At 35.5% G+C, this 22,877-nt stretch overlaps 1 protein-coding gene and 1 non-coding gene across 4 annotated transcripts in view; both read right to left on the reverse strand.

Moving 5' to 3' along the window:
* GSK3B (glycogen synthase kinase 3 beta) overlaps positions 1 to 22,877 on the reverse strand; it is a 193,846-nt gene that overhangs the window by 130,741 nt on the left and 40,228 nt on the right. The gene's annotated exons all lie outside the window — the stretch shown is intronic.
* LOC128777426 (U6 spliceosomal RNA) lies at positions 19,759 to 19,865 on the reverse strand. Its single transcript, XR_008422686.1, has one exon. It is a non-coding gene; the product is annotated as a U6 spliceosomal RNA (small nuclear RNA).

Here is a 22,877-nt window from a genome sequence, read left to right on the forward strand (position 1 = left end):
ACACAGAGATTCTACTGAGTACAATCATTGGTAAGTAGCAAGTATGACTTGTGCTTCTCTCTTCCTGACAAATCTAAAACCAAATCTCAGTACATCCAAGTCCTTAGGCTCACTGACTAAACTGCACTTTTTCCGTTTGTTTCTTCTTCTACTCTTCCATTATATCAATTTTATTTGTATGATGCTAACTGAATTCATACTAACCTAATAAAAGAAAAAAAATGTAGTTTTTAACTCTAGATACCAAGCCAAGATTTTGAAGTATTCACTTGAACCTCACATATAAAAAAATATATATTAATCTAATTTTCCAATGGTTTGAGTGTTTTTCCCCAAAATAAAATTACCAGGTAAATGAATATCCAAATGTTAGTGGCACATTTAACCAATATGTATAGCCATTTTAGTTCACAAAGGTACTAATATAGACAAAAAAAAAAAACACAGTAAGTGATATCTGTGACTAATTAATGCTCCTGTTTATAAGGCAGCCTTCCTGACAGACACAAAAGCAATGAAGGATTCCTACATAAGATAGCAAGGTAAATTACAGGCAGTCTACATTATATATTATATCATGGCTAACTACCTTAAATATGTAGGGTTTTGGTTCTAAGGTATAACGCCCAACAGATATGACAGCACAAATCTAACACCACTTGTAGAAAGGTAACTCAAATCTTGTCAACACCAACATTTTTATTCACAACAGTATTATATGTACTTTAAATACATGCAAATCCCAGCACAAGTCAATACATATACAGTAGTTCTCAATGCTTTCAAATGATCCCTTCACATTTCACTTCCTAGTAAAATAAGTCTAATATATTTGCAAAACCCAGTTTAATCAAATCTCAATTCTAAATCATCATGCTCAATTACCCCAAATATTCCATATCACTTTCACTTCTGAGCATGTTAACTACAACTTTTCAGGTTGACTATAAACCTTAATGTAAGTTATTTTCTTCTTCATTTGTAAAATAGATCTTTACCTATCTTTACTTGAAATATTCCTCTAAAGACAGAATCACAGTCTTCTGACCTTAAACTCAAAATGAAGAGATCTAGAAGGTTAGATTCAGGAAAGATTAAAATTCAAGGTACTGAACACATTTTCTTACAATCCAATTGTCCAAAGAAAATAAAAAACAATTGATTTCAAACAGTCCAACCAACTCTTCCCTAGATCATCCAAGTCAAAACCATATCACCAAAAACTATATATTTCAAGGACTATGAATAATTTCACTGAACAAGTTGCTTGCAAAATCTCACACATCTAATCCACAAAACAAAGCATCATTATTTTTCAAATAAATTAACAGATTTTAAGAATGGCTGTTGCATTCCACAACTTTAACTGAAAACAAAAGCTGTCTGAGGCATAAACAAAAATTATGCTTTTCTACTGTATAACCATATTTCAATAAAGAAAACAGTAGCCACAGTTTTGTACTTGCTTTCAGTAGAGAACTTAAAACAATATAAGCATGTGTAATGACTTTCCTTACTTGCCTCTTTAGGTTGCATTTCTCCACATTTCAGAAAAATGGTTTGTTTCAGGGTTTCAAGAATCAGCTATGAAAGATATCCATCAGAACCCTGGGATTTTTTTTTTTTTTTTTTTTTTAGCTTCATTTTAGAGACAGAGAGAGAGTGTGAGAGTGCGCACACGCGTGAGTGGGGGAGGAGCAGAGAGACAGGTAGACACAGAATCCAAAGCAGGCTCCTCCAGGCTCTGAGCTGTCAGCACAGAGCCCGAAGTGGGGCTCAAACTCATAAATTATGAGATCATGACCAGAACTGAAGTCAGACGTCCAACTACTGAGCCACCCAGGTGCCCCAGAACCCTGGGATTTAAAATCTCTTCAAATCAACTATTAGGCCTGGGTAATGCCTAACACCTAATCGTGCTTTTTCTCATATGCAAATTATAATGCATAAATGAAGTAATTCTGCAAAAATATTAAAGCACGGTAGAAAGATAGATAGGTACTACAGATGCTATCACTGGAAGAGACTTTTAAGTCTTAAGGCCTCTTAGTGTTAAATTGTGATTGGATATGGACAAGGACTAATCCTTTCACCTTCTTGTATATCTAGTTAAAAAAACAAAAACAAAAACAAAAACAAAAACGACTTACTATCTCAGCAGAAATTAAAGATTCACTCTTATTCTCTTTCGAGCAGTTACAGAAAATGCTGAGAACTCTTATGGGCTACATTCTCTACTAATATGAAATCTCTAAGTATAACACGAATGATGGTTCTCAGGCTTTCTACCTCGAGCATTCTGGAATTTTTATTCAGAATGCTTCATCGGAGATCCGAAATAGCAGAGCTGTAAAAAATGGCAAGATAATACTGGGGATGACTTGGCATGAGCATTAGGAGCACATGGGGCAGTCAGCAGCTAATGTGCCAAGGAAAAGCATGCCACCATTTGGCATTGTAATTTGCCGACTTAGCAATAAAATAGCTGTATAAAATTTCACTGTATATCCATCCAATTCATTGTTTTATCTACTCTAATACTTACAATAAATGTAGGGATACATTATAATGTTTACTATGCAAATGCGGAAAGTAAAACTAAGAGATGAAAGCTTTGAGTAGCAAGAATTCTTCCCTGGCCTTATACTGTCTCTGCTATATTTTACAACCTTCCTACTACAGCTGAAAGACTTTAACTTCATATACTATTGCCTCCCCCCACCCCACCCCCGCAAGAAGCAGATGTTTCTGAAAATATAAAAAGATCAGCTCCAAACTAGTAAGAAATAAAAGAATAAATGATAATCTGTTACAGATTTCAGGCCTCAATCATTCACTTATTAATAGCTAAAGAGCTATTTTCCAAAATATTTTGGTAACCTTCAATTTCAAAACTTATCCCAAAGCAAAAGCACATGGAAAACAAAAATGTAAAATAATCGATTCAGTGATGTTCGAACAATTTAACATTTGCTACCAGAAATTGTATAATTTTCAATCTTAGCAACAGAGCATTATAAAGCACTGCTACCAAGAGGCCAAAATCCTGATGAAAAACTGGAAAGCAATAAATCTCCCTCATTTAAAAAAAAAAGTCACCACTCTGCCCAATGCTAAATTTCTCAGAATGCATGGCATAGTGAGTCTCATACCAATTACAACAAAACTAGTCTCCAAAAATGCAGTACAACAACAGAACAGTGGGAACAGCTTAGCTCCAGGAGGCTTTGTCTCCTGCCAGAGGACTCCTGGGATCCTGTATTACAATTAAAATTCACTCAGGAGGTATAAACTTCCATATATCATAATTAGAAAATAGAATTAAATCCCCTACTCTTTACCACAATAAATAAATCTTAAATATATAAACCACAATAGACTCCTTATAAAGCAATGGAAAGATGATATACAAGAGAATAACCACTTTCTATTGAAGGCTGTTATATATATAGAATACAATTTTTTAAAAGCCTTAGGCATATCCTAAAATAATATGTGTGACCTAGTATCCAACCTCTCAAACATAGGTTTGTACCTTGTAAACAACACCTCATGGTTACATTTTTTTAAGCATCCAAGTGTGGAGTGAGCATCCCCAAACCGAAAGGCCACTTCAAGCATGTTTAAATATTTAGGAGGTATCTGACACTGACATTCTAATTTTATATGAATGATAAATCTCATTCATACTTTAGCCATTTGATTTGATGTTTCTTAAGATTTAATTTTTTTTAATGTTTATTTATTTTTGAGAGGGGAGGTGCAAGGGAAGGGCAGAGAGACAGAGAGGGAGACACAGAATCCTAACCAGGCTCCAGGCTCCCACTGGGAGCTCAAACCCCATGAACCATGAGATCAAGACCTGAGGCAAAGTCGGACGATTGAGCCACCCAGACGCCCCATGATGTTTCATAAGATTTAGAGCTGAGGAAAAGCAACAACTACACTTTCTATGAGGCTTATAGAGATGTGAACAAGTCATACTGAACAAAGTCAATGACTGTCTAACAATTTCCTTTAACTCAAAAATAACCTCTCTCTACAGAAATAACAAAGTTAAAAGTCTGTAACAAAATCCCAGAGAAACCAGCATACTACTTGTGACAAGGAAGGTATGAAGTATTGTTAAGAATTTATTTTGTTTTAGGGCACCTGGGTGGCTCAGTGGGTTAAGCGTCCGACTTCAGCTCAGGTCACGATCTCGCGGTCCGTGAGTTCCAGCCCCGCGTCGGGCTCTGGGCTGATGGCTCAGAGCCTAGAGCCTGCTTCCCATTCTGTGTCTCCCTCTCTCTCTGCCCCTCCCCCGTTCATGCTCTGTCTCTGTCTCAAAAATAAATAAACATTAAAAAAAAAAAATTTTTTTTAAAGAATTTATTGTTTTGTTTTATCTAACAACAGTACTAGTAAGGTAAACACACTGCCTATGCTTCTCCATCCCGAAGAGAAGTAACAGCTATTTTTACATATGTTTAACAATAACATGGCAAAACTCTATCAAAAAATATTATATAAATTACTCAAAAGAATCAAAACGAACATCAATTTCAGGCATGATTAAGATTGTCTGAAGTGGAAACACTGACTACTGTCAAACTTTCAAGTTTTGATCTCAAAGTTCAAATACTTTTTGTCCTAAGTAACTCGCTAAGGAACATCTATTAAGGCAAGATGTTCACAAAATATGAAAACTTGTTTAAAAACATGAAAAAAGCATAAAAATAAGCAAAAGAAATAAAAAAGAACTGAGGTCCACAGAATCAGAGGTGAGCAAATTCAAAAATAAACTTGTCGTGAAATAGGGACTCGACTCTATGATGTGGAAGCTCTAGCTAGAGTGCATCTGCTCACAACCCCAGAGCAAAACTATGAAGAAAGAAAGGAACGCCAATCAAGCACTTCAATCAAGCACTACAATCAAGCACTTCAATCAGCCAGATCAACCCCAATGGCCAAGAGCATGATATAAATTTTAAGGCAATTTCTATGAAACCTTGATATGCTAAAAATCTTTCCAGCAGAGACATTTCCCTGAGACATCATTCATTTCCACATGATTCTATCTAGAGGACTGAGAAAAATAAAACAAAAGAATTGCTATCATTTCCTTTGAAGACAGAGTAAACAAAAGGAGAGGCAGGGAAAACAAAACGGACAGATGTTACACATGGGCTGGCTTTGGACATGTTTCCCTATATATCACTTCTAGAAATAGAAAGGAAAAACAGGGTGGCGGAGGATAAAGAAGAGACAGAAGACTCCAAAGTCCCTGGCAGCATAGTAATACATTTTTAATCAAAGGAATATACCATGTAAATGGGATTAACAAGCATCAATTCTGAAAAACCGTAAAACTCCCCTTAAGAAAAAAAATTTGATCAAGTTTTTTGCTAGAGATATATTGTATTATATGGACTCCGAAGTCATATCAAGGTCTGAAGTACATATTCTACCACTTAGTATCTATAAAATGGAGATAGCTGCTACTTCCTTCGTAAGTCTGCTATGATGATTAATAGGTTAAAAATTTTTTTAAGTGCATGCCCCACAGAGGGTGCTCAACAAATTACAGTTTCTCTGACCTTTGAATTATTGGCAGTGGAAATGAAAAAAAAAAAAAAAAAATCTTTTGCCCTGCTATGCTCTTTTAACATGTGGTATATGCTCTTCTACAGTGCTTATCACAATGTTCTATAATTATTAAGAGTCTGAGCCCCTCACTTGACTAAGGAGTTCTTAGGAAAGCCAGACATTATCTGAATCATATACCTTTCTCTAGCGCTTATTAACACAGGGTTTGGCACAAGGCAGGTGCTCAGCAAAGGTCTGCTGTTGAATTTCTGTAGAATTACTCCAGCACAATTGTCAGGATTTGGGAACGGACTACTTTGTGTTAAACTTTAAGCAGTGCTTTTGCTTCTTCTTATGCTTACCACTGATCAGATACAACTCCCTAGGTACAAATGGTCTTACCATTTGTATGGTGGGTTTATGAAGGGTTTACTGCAAATATGGTGATAACATGCAGCCAAACAAATGACCCAATGCGCCACATTTGTATTTATTTATAGGTAGGAGAATCAGTCTGTTTCATATCTCTTTTCCAAATAATTCTGGTTTCTTTGAGGCATTAATATGCAGCAATGGATAAGAACTGGGCAGGGGACACCTCTTGAGGTCTTAAATTCAATTTGTATCAGTCTATATCCAAGTATATTCTTTGAGTACCCTTTTACAGTTTGTAAGAACCTCTCACAGAAGACAGAGGAATTACCTGGGAGAGTTTACTGAAAATAGAATGTCACCCCTAAAGAGACTCAGTAGGTCTGCAATGCAGCTCAGAAAATTGCATTTTTAATAAGTACTCCTTCTAATTCTTAATGCAGTTCCAATGACCGTACTTTGAGAAAGAACTATAATACTATTGAAACCCTACAACAACCTTGTGACATACCCACGATAATCATTTAACAACTGGAAGAAACTGGAGTACCTGGGTGGCTCAGTCCGACCTCAGCTCAGGTCACGATCTCATAGTTTGTGAGTTCCAGCCCAGGGTCAGGCTCTGTTCTGACAGCTCAGAGCCTGTAACCTGCATCGGATTCTGTGTCTCCCTCTCTCTCTGCCCCTCCCCCTCTAATGCTCTGTCCCTCAAAAATGAATAAACGTTAAAAAAAAAAAAAATTGGAAGAAACTAAGGTAACTGAAAAGGTTTCATAACTTACCCGAAGTAACTCCCTTGGTTGCACCCACAGGATTCAGAACTAAAACCTGTACCCTACAATGTTACTTTGCTTTAAATCCATGCTAAAAAACAACACAGGCATTGAGGTCCCAAAATCAACTTTCTATTTTCAGCAGAACTGAAAATCTGAAATACTTTACAAAAGGTTCTGAGGTATCTATCGCCAAAAGTATGTATCTCAAAAGTTTTAACTCAAAATATCCATAGTCCTTTTGAACTAATTTTAATTGACTCAAAATGTTTCTCTTCTCTCAAAAACCTAATTTTACTTTAAACCAAACAAACCAAAAACCAGAATGAATCCTGCCAATTTTCAACAGCCTGAACTTAAATATTATTTTACTTTTGAACCATGACCTGGAATCAAGCATATTTTTCCTCTGACTCCAGTGAATTGGAATAAAATTAAACCAAACCCCAAATGAATAAATATTTCACTTGGTCTTAAACCCTCACTTGAAACAATATCAAGATGCATTTTAGAGACAGGTTTATTTTCCATGAAAGTCTAAAAGGCTTGCAGGATGTGTATAAGAACTTCAGCTTTTAGGAATTTACATTAGAATCTTTAAGTTTTAAATATATTTGTCTGTTTGATTTACAAACTGCCCAAATTTGGGGGAGGGAGATTGGAATAAGGGGTATATTTAAATTTTTCTTAATGATGAAGTTTATCATATGACAAAAATGAATATGTATATGGTACATGAGTAGAAAGAGTAAATGGAAAACACTTAGACAAAAGAAATAAATAATTACTTTACAAAACACACTCACTGATCCAGTGGTCACACTTCTGACAACTTGAGTCTTGAGCAGCAACAAGTCCAGAAGAAAGCCAGAAAACAAGCCCTAACAAAGCTGATATATTTTATTTTAGCCTTTAAGTGAGTGTAAAACTCACATCAACACTCTACATTTTTTTTAATGAACTAGGTCTTTTCTCAGCCTGCCAGATACCCCCATTATCCTCAATACTGCCTTCTGACAACTCAGATCCCTGCAATGTAACAGCGCACTGCCTTGCTTTCCCCTGAACTATGCACCGAAGTTATCCCCACCTGTAAATTCAAATTGCTTTTCCTACAGCAAAGTATACAAATTTACACACATCTTTACACACATTTTAAAGTGGAAGTTATAAAACTAAAATTTTCTGTTAAATTTCAAACACCAGTGCAGGAAAGAAGGCAGGATGGGATTTCTTTTCCCCCAGAAGACTTGCTTATTCTCAACTGGTCCAATATGCTTTGGATATTATCCAATCTATGAGGACAACAATCATGTTTATCACACGTTTATTGCTGTAGCCCCATGTTATGCTTTATGCACATAGGCTGTAAAATATTAATTTATTTATAAGTGAATGAATTCATCCAAGATTCCACTCTACTTTGGAAACCACTAAATGTCTAAAAGTCACTAAAGAAGGAACCTCTAACTACTCTTCTAAGATGACACAGGACTCTTATCAACACCTCTCAAAATGGTTGGGTCATTCAATAGAGAAGAAAATGCAAACACAAAATTCAGAGATTTGACAATCACCACACATGACCATCACTCATCATCATTACATAGTAACAAATTATGAATCACTTTACAGTTTGTAAACATGTTTACACCCATTACTTCACTTTAGCCAGGCAATAGTCCTATGAGGGAGGTAGAATCAATACTAAATGGAGAAAAGAGAACTGAAGTTCAAAAGATAAGTAAAACTGCTCTAGCTTATACAGTAATATTGAAAATTACAACCCAGTTCCTCCAACTCCCAAGTTTAGTACACTTTCCAATACCAAAAATAGAAGGAAACAAATCAAGCCATCTACTTCTATTCCAAAATAGTCACAAAAATAACTGTCCAGTATAACCATACATTTTAAGTAAATGTCCTCACATTTTTTAATATGTACTGCAAAAATATCTTTTACTATAAAACTGCTTCATTTTGTCTGAGATATAAGGTTACCTGACAGACAAATCATCTAAATTGAGTACAAGAAGAGTTGGAATTCTGAGGAAAATCAAATCAATGAACTGACAACAAACATTTAAGCACCTGAGCAAATGTATCAGAATACAAAGTAATAATCCACTGGTTAACACCTGCTACTTTTGCTGGGATACAAAGAGCATTTCCTGCTTTTTTTTAGACTGGTTTATTCTAAATAAGAAATACTGGGATCTGAAAAAGCAGGAAAGCATGATTTTTCTAATCAATAAACAGAAAAAGGAATGTGAAGACTAAATCTCTCTACATCACAATCTCCCGCCTACATTATTCTACTTTTCAGAAGTTTAAAGATAATAGAAGATAAAGAACAAGAAGAAAAAGAAGAATTCAATTTATTATTTTAAAAATACCCCACTGGGGCGCCTGAGTGGCTCAGTCGGTTAAGCATCTGATTCAGCTCAAGTCATGATCTCATGGTTTGTGGGTCTGAGCCCCGGGTCCGGCTCTGTGCTGACAGCTCCGAGCCTGCAGCCACTTTGAATTCTGTCCTCTCTCTCTCTGTGCCCCTTCCCGGCTTGTGCTCTCTTTCAAAAATAAATAAACATTTAAAAATTTTTTAAAAATACTCCAATGTATACAATTATTTGGGTGGTGGTTGCTGTTCCACATCATGAAAAACTCTGAAATATATGCATATATAAACATCAAAATAGCTCACTGTTCCTCATACCTAGTTCTAAACAGCTTCCAAAGATACTCAGGAGCACCTACTGACCAATACAAGGATGTCTAACCCAGCACACTTACCATCTTCTCTCTCCCCCAACAGGAATCCTCATATTGTTAACACTGTTCCCTCCCCTTAAGCCTGCATTATTCTTCTGTCAATTAAATCCACCTCAGGCAACATCCTAGGGTTTTCCATCATCTTTTTTTTTTTTTTTCCTCTCAAATCTTAGAGGAAAATCTTTCTCTCTCTTCCCTACTCTCTAGGGAAGTAGGGTGCACTGGGGTGCAGTGGGGGGGGGGGGGGAGAAGGACAGGACCCCTTAACCACAGCTGGTAAGCAAAAGGATAGCACTTCTGCTCTACACCAGTCAAGAGAAAGTTAAAAGCCATGAGTTGAAAAGCCAATGCCATCAACCTATAAAGCTCCTGAAAGTAACCAGAAAGATCTGTCAGCATCACACAAGTCTCTATCTATTCCTTATCTCCCTCAAATTAAATCTTTTTATCAATCAACTACCAGCATTCAAGAGAATTTTTCAAAACTAGTTTTCAAAACTAGTTTCAAAATTAGGTTTTTTTAATAGTTTTGTTAAAGTAATACTCCTGCAATATTATTGTTTACTATTATTTTTCACTATAAATATGTAGCTCTCTGAGCTAATTATGGCTTAGGCTTTTGTAGAATAGCCTGCCTAGCACCTAGCCATTTTTATTTTACATACTTAACAAAACTTGTAAAGGAAAAATATGTTCTAATTTCCCCCAAAACAAGTGATGAACTTTTAGAATACAATTTATTTACAGGTTAAGACTTTTCTGTATAATCTTGGTGGAAAATACACCTAAGATATTACATTTTAACTTAATAAACTGTTAAAGTAGAAATAAGGTAGGGTACCCCCTTAAGAGTTTTACAAGAATCTCACTAATGTGAAAAATAAAATAACCAGGTATAAATCCTATATTAATTCCATTTCTACAAGAGGCACCACACATTTTCAAATTAATTTTAGTTTACATTTACAACTATATGAGTAATGATGCTACATTTATAGCTAATAAGGAATATGCTTAAAAGAAAAATAAATTAAGTAACATTGTCCCACCTGATTCTAATTAGTTGGAATCAAATCCATATTGGGTTTTTATATGTGCCCCTCTTCCTCTTTCTAAAACTAGTTTAACATCCCCTAATACTCTCCCCATAAAAAAATGGACTTTAGAGAACCTAGCAATACCTTTCAAGTAGGACAAAGGACAAATCCTAGGCCCATGTCTCCACAGAAGAGTACTGACAGATCCACCGGGTAAATTCACAAAGCAGAGTCCATTTAGCATTTCTCACTACAAGGCTCTGCTAGAAGGGATGCTAACTGTACCATTGGAATGACACAGTCCTACACTCACAGTGGGACTATAGTAAGTTTTGGTTCTGTCACTGCCTAAGATGTATGGCTAATCCTTTTGCCAGGGGATCAGAGAAGCATATGCTGGATACTCCCCATGCCAGGGCAGACTACTTCTCACACTGCTGACTCATTACTTAAAGTGACAGAAGTCAAGAGGACTTAAAGATAGGAAACACTTTCTCTTGAAAAAGAACTTTTGTCCTTGGGAAACAACTACATTCCTAGCCTTGCCCTTTTCAGATGGTCTTTATCATCTCCTACTGTTACTTATTTGACCTAATAATAAACCAGGGCAGGACCCGCACCAGTTTGCTAACACCACTGGCTAAATTTCTTTTTATTCATACCTCCACAGTGCTTCTGCAGAAGCACTGGAACATAACCTCATTTTTAAAAGAAAATCAGTGGAAAAGTGAGTACTATTTAAAATGAAAGCAAGAGAAAGGGATGCAAGCCTATAATTCCAATACTTGTACTTCAATAAATCACTCCTTAGGTGGCTTTGTATATTATTAATTCTCACATATATGCTCATGGCATGCATATCCTTTCTATTTTGTAAGTATTCTCTCATATTAATGGTGATTAGGCTGACAAAAAGTTTCAAAAATCTTGAGAACAGAAAAGTAATGATGATATGATAGAATTTTTGGTTCAAATACATTGTCATTATTAATCCATCACATGCTTAATAAGCACTATTCTGTGTACCAGAATGTGCTAAGAACTAGGGTCACAAAAATGAGTAAGACAAAAAAATAAATAAAGACAACAAAGCCCCTTCCTTTATGAAGCTTTCTGTTCAAAGAAAATTTATTTATTGAGAAAACCAGATTCATTATTTATTCAAAATTTGGATTCAGTACTTCTTACTACACAAAAGAGCCAGATGCCTTACCAATTATTTTCACTAAAACCTTTCTTAATCTTTTCTTTTTCTAAAAACCTCTCTTTAATGCACCTCATCTTAATCCTGTGAGGTGCATGAAATTACCTCCATCTCAGATGAGGAAATTGAAGCTCTAAGAAGTTAAGAGACTTATTAGAGATCACAAACTAAATAAAGAAAGGCCACATTAAAACAGCTGTTTTAATTCTAAGTGTTGACTCTATTACTAATGTATCAACCTGCTTCTAAAGAAAAGGTCAAAGGGGAAAAGATACTATTGAATGCCCAGATTACTAAATTAACTTTTTACTCATGTAAAATTATAAAAATATTTAAAAACATTCTGGTGTGGGAGTGCCTGGGTGGCTCAGTCAGTTAAGCATCCGACTCCTGGTTTTGGCTCAGGTCATGATCTCATGGTTTGTGGGTTTGAGCTCTGCAGCAGGCTCCACGCTGATGCATCAGGCTCCACGCTATGAGCGTGGAGCCTGCTTGAGATTCTCTCTCCCTCTCTCAAAAAAACAAACAAAACAAACAAAACAAAACAAACACCAAAAAAAAAAAAAAAAAAAATTCTGGTATGAACATATGCAAATAACAGGACCAAGATTCCACCGAAAATTTTTTCAAGTTGAGCTTCTCTGAGATTCCATCCAACACAGCCTTCCATTCTGTAGAACATTTGCGCTTCATAGATGAAATGTATTGTTAATAAAAGTTAGCTATAAAATAAGTATCTGTAGAGCCATCCTATTTTCTCACCCATTTCCATTATAAAAACTGAAACTACATACTCATAGAAGAGTTCCACAGTAGGTAGAGTTTAAGACTTCAGAGATTTAATAAATAGTCCCACAGATCAACAAGGTCAACAGAAAGCCATCTAACCCATTACTCTTAAAGTCTTACTTTAAATTTCATCAAGAAGAAAAATACTATTTACCCTATACTGAGACCTCATACACACAACCCGCATAGTTCATTCCTCTGTCCAAGTACGTACATTACTCAAAAGGGGGCAAAGTAAACATTAAGCAAGAGAACAAATGTACCTAACAATCAACGCACCATGACAGAGAAGAAATGGATTCCAAATAAAAAAGAGAATATTTTAGTTGTGTTATTTGACTTCTTGGGTGGAGTAAAAATTCCAGATAACCTAGCCAACAACATAAATGGACTCCAAAAATTAACTAGGCACTGAGAGTCTTAAATTTTCCTACAAGAAATTTCCCAGATTCATATTTCTGGGAGAGTGTAAACAGACAATTCTTATAGTATCTAATACACATACACAAAGCCAAATTAACCACTAATTTTCTAATTTTTCAGCTTCCATTTTCAACTATGAGTAGTGTTGCTACATTAATAGTTAATAATACACATACACCCCCTCCCTCTCCTCTGAAAACTTTTTTCCCCTTCTAGTGGGTTGAGCACCTGAATATATTCACTGAAGTATTTATTTCTCCCTAGACTGTGAAAACGCAACAATAAATTACAAACTCCCTTCTCCCATGGACCTACCACCTAGTAAGAATAGCAAATATTATTCATACAAATACTTGCCCAGTTATATATTAGTGGAGGTACGACTATATAAAAGAGAATTACAGAATGCAATGGAGCCTATAATGAAGGATCTAGCATCTAATCATGGTTGGGTTGCCTTGAGCAAGTGGTATTTCAGTTGAAATTTCAAAGGTGTGAAGGGGGTTGGGAACAATGAGGTGGGAAAATAAAGGCACAGAAAAAGAAAGACACTGATGGAGTTTAGCAAAATATGGTAATAAAAGAAGGGTAGTCAAGCACAAAAGACCATATATTAATTACATGATCCTGTTTGTATGAGGTCCAGAATAAGCAAATCTACAGAGACAAAAGGTAATAGTGGTTGCCTAGGGCTGGGGAGGGAGGTGGGGAGGAAAAGGGGAGTGACTGCAAATGGGTTAAGAGATTTCTTGTGGGGATGATGAAAATGTTATAAAATTAGATTATGGCGACAGTTGCACAACCCTATATACATACTAGAAGTAACTGAATTGTACGCTTTAAATCAAAATTTTAAACTTTATGGTATGTAGGAGCACCTGGGTGGCTCAGTCAAGTGTCCAACTTCACTAGGTCATGATCTCACAGCTTGTGAGTTCAAGCCCCGCATCAGGCTCTGTGCTGCCAGTTCAGAGCCTGGAGCCTGCTTCGGATTCTGTATGTCCTTCTCCCTCTCTGCCCCTCCCCCACTTGCTCTGTCTCTCTCTCTCTCAATAATAAATAAAAACATTAAAAAAAATCAACCACTGTTGGAATAGAGCAATAATGTCACACCCAAATATATACATATATATTGTTAAATAGAGGTCTTATTTTATATGAGATCCTGTTTTGATTAAGTGTAATTTTCTTTAAATGCAGCAGCACCAACAACAATGCCTTTCATCCAGTATTTCCCTTTCTAGGAATATGGTGGAGGAAAAGAAGTAATAAAAAACTGAGAAAAAAATGATTGACTTATATATAGATATTCACTGAAGCACTGTATATAATATCACTAAATTGGAACCAATCTAGACGCCCAATAGTAAATCATTAGATAAATGTATGTTCACACTGAACAGAATATTTAACACCCATTACAATTACATTTTCAAAGAATACTGAAGGAAGCTATAAAAAAAATATTCATGATGTAAGATTATACTTTTAAAAGAGCAGGTTACAAAACTGCTATGTACTATGTGATCCCAATTTGGAACACAAATGTTAGACAGACAAGAAGACCAAAAAGTAAACAGTTTGCTCTGCATAGTAAGAATACAGGTAAATTTTTATTTTTTTTCTACCTCTTTATAATTTTCAAATTCTCTACAATTAAGCATGTAAATTTTTTTAAGATGAATCTGCTTCAAGTTCTAAAAAGATAACTCTTTTCATAAAAGTATTATTGTTATAATCTAACATTTCTTCACTGGTTCTAAAAAGTCCAAGCATGCTTAAGGAACTGTTTTAAGTAAAAATGAGCAAATGTCTACTACTTGAATGATTTATCCTTGAGTATAAAAACATTATGAAGAAACGGATTGAGTGCCTCATTCATAGTCAACATTTATTCTTCAAGTAAGCACTAATTCTTGTACTCAATACAGAAAAGAATACAAGAAAATAAGCTTGGAAATCATGCATCATTTAATGATGTATGTTTAAAAGATTTTCTGAAGGGCTATATCTGTACTCAGACTCAACTTCTATGAACCACTTTGTGACTATTCATTTAAATCCTAAAACAATCAATGAGATATTACTATTTAACAAATGAAAGTACTAAAGAGGCCAGCCCAGAGCCTCACCATATCACAAATGGAACCTGCTAACACCAACTTAACTCACCAAAAACTGGTTCCTCCTCCCACAAACTATTTAAAACTGTCCAGACCCCACACTAATGCCATAGATCCCTTCAGCTGACCAAAGACTTCAAGGACTAAATCTATCACATCATACCCTTGTTTACCTAAATCTTCACCAAAAATGCAAGCCTTTCCCATTTGTAATTATATATTCCTCCATCTACTCTATATATCTTTTTCTGAGTTGACTCCTCAACCCTACCCCTTCTAGAATGTTCTCTGAATTACATTCTATGCCTACCAAACACCACCTTCTTTCCTTAAGGAAAATGTAACTACCTCATAAATCTCACAAAGGCTGAGGTTATTCATTTCCTTCACACATCTCAAAATAATGTCCTCCTTGCTCCCTATTGCCATTTCAGGACCTTTGGTCATCCACAACAACATTCCTGATTACTTAAGGCCCTCCTATGTTGGTTCCTCTTCTACCAACTTCTAAATGTTGGAGTTCTAGAACTCCTAGATCCCTTTTGATCCTAGATCCCCTTTCTCTTGTCTCTATACTCTCCCCAAATTATTAGGCATTTCCAGAACTTTAAATACATGGTATTTAAAATACTATCATTTGAGAACTGTTGGTTCTCCAATTTACTTTGCCTTTTAATGTTTATTTATTTTTGAGAGACAGAGAAACAGAACACGAGCAGGGGAGGGGCAGAGAGAGAGGGAGACACAGAATCCGAAGCAGGTTCCAGGATCTGAGCTGTCAGCACGAACCTGATGCGGGACTCAAACTTATGAATTGCGAGATCATGATCTGAGCCAAAGTTGGATGCTTAACAGACTAAGTCACCAAGGCACCCCTCCAATTTATTTCTGTAGCCCAGACTACTCTTTCAACCTTTAGAGACCTCTATATTCCACTTCCCACTTCTTCAGAATTACACTTGTCTATCTTGTTTCACTGATTTAAACGCTTAAAAGCTTCAAAATGTTCTACAAGACTCTGCAAGATTTGGTTTGATTCTTATCTCATGCCATTCTTCCCCTTGCTCACTATCATTCATCAGTTATACAAGGCTTCTTTTGATTTACTGAATACACAAAGCTCTTTGCCTCTTCAGGACTTTTTTTATATGATGTTTCACTTTGTCCAGAATGTTCTTTCTCTAGCCCACTAGCCCATTCCTTTTTTATCCTTTAGGCTTCAGCTTACATGTCACTTCTTCAGATACCTTGTCTAGAACTATCCAAATCTAAGGTAATTTTCCTCTGTTATTATCCTCTTACAGTAACTAGTTATTTTCCTTTAAAAACCACTTATCATAGTCTGTAAATAGGTAAATACACAAACAATATCCTGACCATATTAAGCATACTACTAACTACATCATTAGCCCAATCAGTAAATGAATGGGCTTACTCACAACCATAGAGTTAACACACAAAAAACTAAAAGCTGCCCAATCTAAATTCTTAATACACAATAATAATGTCCCTACAATTCCTCATCTCAAGCATAATGTAACTACATTTAATATTTATATTTAATTATCCTTACTATAAAAGGATATGGTAAAGTTTTAAGAGATCTTAAAATGTAAAAATTTAAGGACCAGAATGCTAAGAAATCTAACAGGAGGGTCTGGATTTTCAAAAAGTTATCATTTCAACACTTCTCAAAATATTTCTAAAACGCTCACATATGTGAATAAACAAGAGACAGACGATTAACTAATTTAGCAGAGTTCCACATTTTAACTAATACAATTTTTTGGAATGAAATACACAGATAAAAAATTTCCAGAAAAGGCAGTAATTTATATTTTTTTAATTTTTTAATGTTTATTTGCTTTTGAGAGAGAGAGAAAGCATGAGCAAGAGAGGGGCAGAGAGAGATGGAGACACAGAATCCAAAGCAGGCTCCAGGCTCTGAGCTGTCAGCCAGAGCCCAAAGTGGGGCTTGAACTTACAACTGTGAGATCGTGACCTGAGCAGAAGTCAGATGCTCAACCAACTGAGCCACCCAGGCGCCCCAGCAGTAATTTATATTCTTAAAGCAGCCCACAAAAACCTATTTAACAGTGGTTAAGTAGGCCTTAGTACTAACAGCACAAACCTGAGCTCTGAGTTCAAGGAGCAGGACTCTGTGGTGAAACAAAGTGGAGGAATTAAGAAAAAAAAAAGGAACTCATTTGAGTCCCTAGATAACCAGCTTGTTTTTGGACTCTGCCACGTTCTAAGCCTCTTTGTCCCACGCCCAGACTTATGCAGTCAACAAGGAGCACAGCACAAGATGGGAGGAGAGAAGGAAAAAAGTAGTATTTATTAAACACTTTACAACAAGTACAGTGTTGGGCATATTGTATTTCACTTACTCCCACCAATCCCACAACACAGTTATCATCATCTTTTGTTTCCCAGGGAATATTTAACTCTAAGCCTATACTCTTTCCACTAAAGATTTCTTAAGCAACCTCCTCTAATTAAATAATTGTGTAATTAACTGTTCAATGTACTTTCCACTAGGAGATAAGACATGTCTGCATTTTTCCACCAGTTTTCATACAAAGAGCTCAAAATCTCTTGGGTTAATGGATGACTGAATCAGTAAATGAATGAATGACCAAAATAAATTCAAGTATCATCTTCTCTATGTTTTCCTAATCATTCTAAACTACCCTGATTATACTTCCTGTGGAGTCACACTGACTCACTCTACTTGTGCTTTTCAACACAACAGTCACTAAACTAAATTGAGCTATTAAGCACTTGAAAGTGGTTAGTCTGAATTGACATGTGCTATAATACATAAGAGATGGTGAGTTAGTATAAAAAATAGAATGTAAAATACTTCAATAACTTTTATATGTATTACACGTTGAAATGTTAATTTTTTACATACTAGGTTAAATCAAATATATTACCCAAATTAATTCTACTTAATTTTTAATGTGGCTATTAGAAAAATTTAATTATATATGTACCTTGCAATATATTTTTACTCAACAGCACTGATCTAAACCATCAAATCATATATATCACCTTATGTATTACCATTTTATAGCATCTCTTATGTTATTTAAATATTCATGTTTCCCTAAAATGAAGTGTCCCTAGCCTTATAAAATTACCATATAAACTGGAATATGTTTTAAAACAGCTGTATTGTTATAATTCACATAACATATAATTTACCCACTTAAAGTGTATAATTCAATGACTTTTATCATATTCACAGGATTGTGCATCTATCATCACAATCAATTTCAAAACATTTTCCTTACTCAAAAAAGAATCTGCACCCCTTAGCCATCATTCCCCAACCCTTCCATTCTACTAGCCCCAGGGAAACATTAATCTACTTTCTAGCTCTATAGTTTTGCTTATTGTGGACACAACATATAAATGGAATCATGCATCTTTAGTGACTGGCTTCTTTCACTTAGAATAACGTTTTCTAGTTTCATCCATGTTGTAGTGTGTCTTGATTTTTTTTTTACATGATTTCTTTTGATTACTCAGTAATATTCCATTGTATGGATATACCACATTTGTCTCTCCATTCATCAGCTGATGAACACCGGGGTGTTTCTACTTTCTGGCTATTATAAATAATAAAGCTATGAACACTCATGTACATGGACATACAGGTATATATCTAGGAGTGGAATCCTGATCATATGATACCTCTATCTGTAACTGTGAGGTGCTGACAGGTTGCTCTCCAAAGCAGCTGCACCACTTTACATTCCCAGGTGGGATTCCCAGTTTATGAGGGTTCCAATTTATCCACATCCTCACAAACATTTGATATTGACTTTCTGATTCTAGCCATTCTAGCATATGTGAAGTTGTATTTCACTGTAGTATTGATTTAAATTTTCCTGATGGCTAATGGTGTTAAATGTCTTTTCACATATTTATGGACCATTAGTATATTTTCTTTGTAGAAATGCCTGTGCCAATTTTTAATTGGGTTACTTGTCTTTCTCATTGAGTTGTAAGATTTACTTATATTTTCTGGCTACAAGTCCTTTATCAGATAAATGATTTGCAAATATTTTTTCCCTTTCTGTAGATTGTCTTTTCTCTTTCCTAGTGGTGTTTTGAAGCATAAATGTTTTTCTTTTTAATAATGTTCAATTTATTTGTTCTTTTGTTGCTTGTGTTCTTGATGTCATAGCTAAGAAGCCACTGTCTAACCCAAGGTCACAAAGATTTACTCCTGTTTTCTAAGAGTTTTAGTTTTAGCTCTTGCACACAGGTATTTATTTTGAGATAATTTTTGTATGCAGTATGAAGTAGGAATTCAACCTCACCGCTTTTTTTTTTTTAAGTTTGTTTGTTTATTTTAAGAGAGAACAGGAGCAGGGGAGGGGCAGAAAGGGAGAGAGAATCCCAAGTGGTATTCTCTTGGGAGAATGACAATGCAGAGCCCAACCCCATCAACCATGACATTGTGACCTGGGCAGAAATCAAGAGTCAGACACTTAACTGACTGAGCCACCCAGACACCCTCAACTTCATCGCTTTTGCACGTGGATATCCAGTTGTCCCAGACTGTTTGTGGAAAAGACTATTCTTTTCCAACTTGTCTTGGTATCCTTTTCAAAACCACTGACCATAAATGTAAGGGTTTATTTTTTTTTATATGAAATTGTTGTCAAATTGGTTTCGATACAAAAAAATACAGAAGCTTCACGAATTTGCGTGTCATCCTTGCGCAGGGGCCGTGCTAATCTTCTCTGTATCATTCCAATTTTAGTATATGTGCTGCCGAAACAAGCACTGTAAGGGTTTATTTTTAAACACTCAGATCTATTTCATTGATCTGTCTATCCTTATGCCAGCTGCACACAGTCTTGATTATTGTAGCTTTGTAATAAGTCTTGAAATTGGGAAGTAAAAGTCTTCCAACTTTTTTTTTGTCAAGATTTTTTGAGCTATTCAGGTTCTGTTATGGGTTGAATTGGGTCCCCCTCACCCCCCGCCCACCACCAACCCCCAGAAACAGTTACATAGAAGTTCTAAACCTGAGTACCTCAGAATGTGATTTTGGAAAGAGAGGCTTTATAGAAATAATCAAGTTAAAATGAGATTATTCAAGTGTCTCTAATCCAATATTACTGGTGTCCTTTCATTATAAAAAGGGGGCTTTGGGACACAGAGACAAACACACAACACACAAAGGGAAGACAACGTGAAGACACACACAGGGAGAAGATATCCAGGTAAATGGAGTCATGCATATACAAGCAAAGGAATGCCAAGGACTATTGGCAAACACCAGAAACTAGAAGAGGCAAGGGAGGATTCTTCCCTACAGCTGTCAGACAGTGCATCACCTGTTCAACACCTTGATTTTGGACTTCTAGCTTCTGGAACTACGAAACAATAAACCTCTTTTGTTTTCAGCCACCTACTTTTGGGTACTTTATGTCAGCCCTAGAAAACTAATACAGGATCCCTTATATTTCCATATGAATTTTAGGATCAGCTTATCAATTTCTGCAAAAAGGTAGTTGAAATTGTGATAGGGATCGTACTGAATCTGGGAATTAGAGGCATATTGCCACCTTAATAATAATATGTCTTCCAGTCCATAAACATGGGATGTCTTCCCATTTATTTTGGTCTTCTTAATTTCTTTCAACAATGTTTTATAATTTCCATACTACAAGTTTTGTCATTCTTTCATTAAATTTATTAATTATTGTTAATTTTGTTAACTATTTTATTTCTTTTGATGCTACCATAAATGGAATGGTTTTCCAATAATTTGCTCATTTCTACTGTATAAAAATACAACTGATTTTTTACATTGATTCTCTATCTTGCTGAGCTCATTTATCAGCTATAACAGTGGATTAATAGTGGGTTTCTTGGGAATACCTGGGTGGCTCAGCGGGTTAAGCATCTGACTATGGCCTACGTCATGATCTCGCCATTGCCGTTTCCGAGTTCAAGCCCTGCATCAGGCTGTGTGCTGACAGTTCAGAGCCTGGAGCCTGTTTCAGATTCTGTGTCTCCCTCTCTCTGTGTCCCTCCCTCCCTCCCAAACATAAACATTAAAAAAGTTTTTTTTAAATAGTGGATTTCTTGAACTTTCTATACACGTCTGCAACAGAGATACTTTTAACTTCTTTCTTACCAATCTGGATGCCTTTTCTTTTTCTTGCCAAAGGCCCTGTCAAGAACCTCAATGTTGAAGGTTGTTTATCTTGCTTCTGATCTTAAGGGAAAGTAGTCAGTCTTTCATCATTAAGTGTGATGTACACTCATGGTTTTTTCATAGATGCTCTTTATCAGGTAGAGAAAGTTCCCTCCTATTCCTCATTTGTTGAATATCTTTATCATAAATGGAATGTACCTTTTTTAAAAAATACTTATTTATTTTTGAGAGAGAGACAGAGTGCAGGCGGGGGAGGGGCAGAGAGAGGGAGACACAGAACCCAAAGCAGGCTCCAGGCTCTGAGCTGTCAGCACAGAACCCAATGCGGGGCTCGAAGCCACAAATCACGAGATCATAACCCAAGCGGAATTCAGATGCTCAACTGACTGAGCCACCGGGGTGCCCCTTAAATGGAATGTACTTTAAAAAGTCTCTGTACTTTACATAGTATGTAGCCTGCTGGTGCTCTATGGTGGATTCAATGACTAAAACCAGTATCAGGTACAATTTGCCCCCCCCCCAAAAAAAAAGTCTTGTTTTTGTTTTTGTTTTTTTTTAATATATAGCAGGAAAATATAAATTATTAGTTTATTCTGACAATTCAGAAGATATCCTCATTAAGAATATGTTGTTAAATTAATTCTGGTCACTAGCTTCTGTTGTTTTATTTTGTTTTGTTTTGAACATCCTCAGGGTATCACCAATTTAAATATCAAAGAGAAGGGCTACCATGACTCATATAGGTGCCAAATGACTGAGAATAAAGAGTAATTTAAAAAACAAATCTATGCCACATAGCAGTTTTAAAAAAAGAACTGTTTACACAGAGATCAAAATAATAGCATGCATCAATAAGCATTTTAGAATCACTGTTAAGACACATTTACAAATTCTGTACCACAGAAATAAATTTAACCAAAACTCAGATTTGCTTTGAAAAACTCAAACTTTATGATAACTCAGCAGGACAACAATTCTTATCAGTGCATTAAACAATTATCACCCCAATACCTTATATACTAAATACACAGAAATGCTGAATATATAAGTGTGGATATACCCATAATTCAATTCATAAGCAATTACTTGAAGCAAATAAGGAACTGCTTAGCTTTTATTCAAGGTGTTGCCCTAAAGGACCCTAGTTTATCCCTTTGTCTTACCTAGCCTGAACTTTAAAAACAGACAGGCATTTCGTAATTATACTGCCAATGGTTCCTCCATCTACTCTTAAGGGGGAAAAAAAAAATCAAGTAGTAAGATACTAGAAAAGAACACTTTTAAAGAAATAGCTTATCCACAGCAATTAAGAAACACATGCTTCTCTGCCCAGAAATTCTGTGACAGATTCTGAAGAACTGAAGACACATTACCTTAAAGAACTAAAACACAATCTAAAGTAAGAAATGATTCTAAATATATAACGAAGCAGATAGTGTATAATACATCATATGCAAAGCAATTAAATACATTTTATAAAGTGCTAGAACTCTTCTTTCACCATCTTATACCTATAACCTTTAGTCTTAAGCAATTTGATGGTATTTATTGATTTTTAGAAAAAACAGCATATAAGAATGAAGCACCGTTTTTGTTTTTACATTTTATACTTAAAAAAAATTTTTTTTA

Source organism: Panthera pardus, unplaced genomic scaffold (genome assembly GCF_024362965.1).
Source record: "Panthera pardus isolate Hobbes unplaced genomic scaffold, ASM2436296v1 HiC_scaffold_16, whole genome shotgun sequence".
Classification (NCBI taxonomy): domain Eukaryota; kingdom Metazoa; phylum Chordata; class Mammalia; order Carnivora; family Felidae; genus Panthera; species Panthera pardus.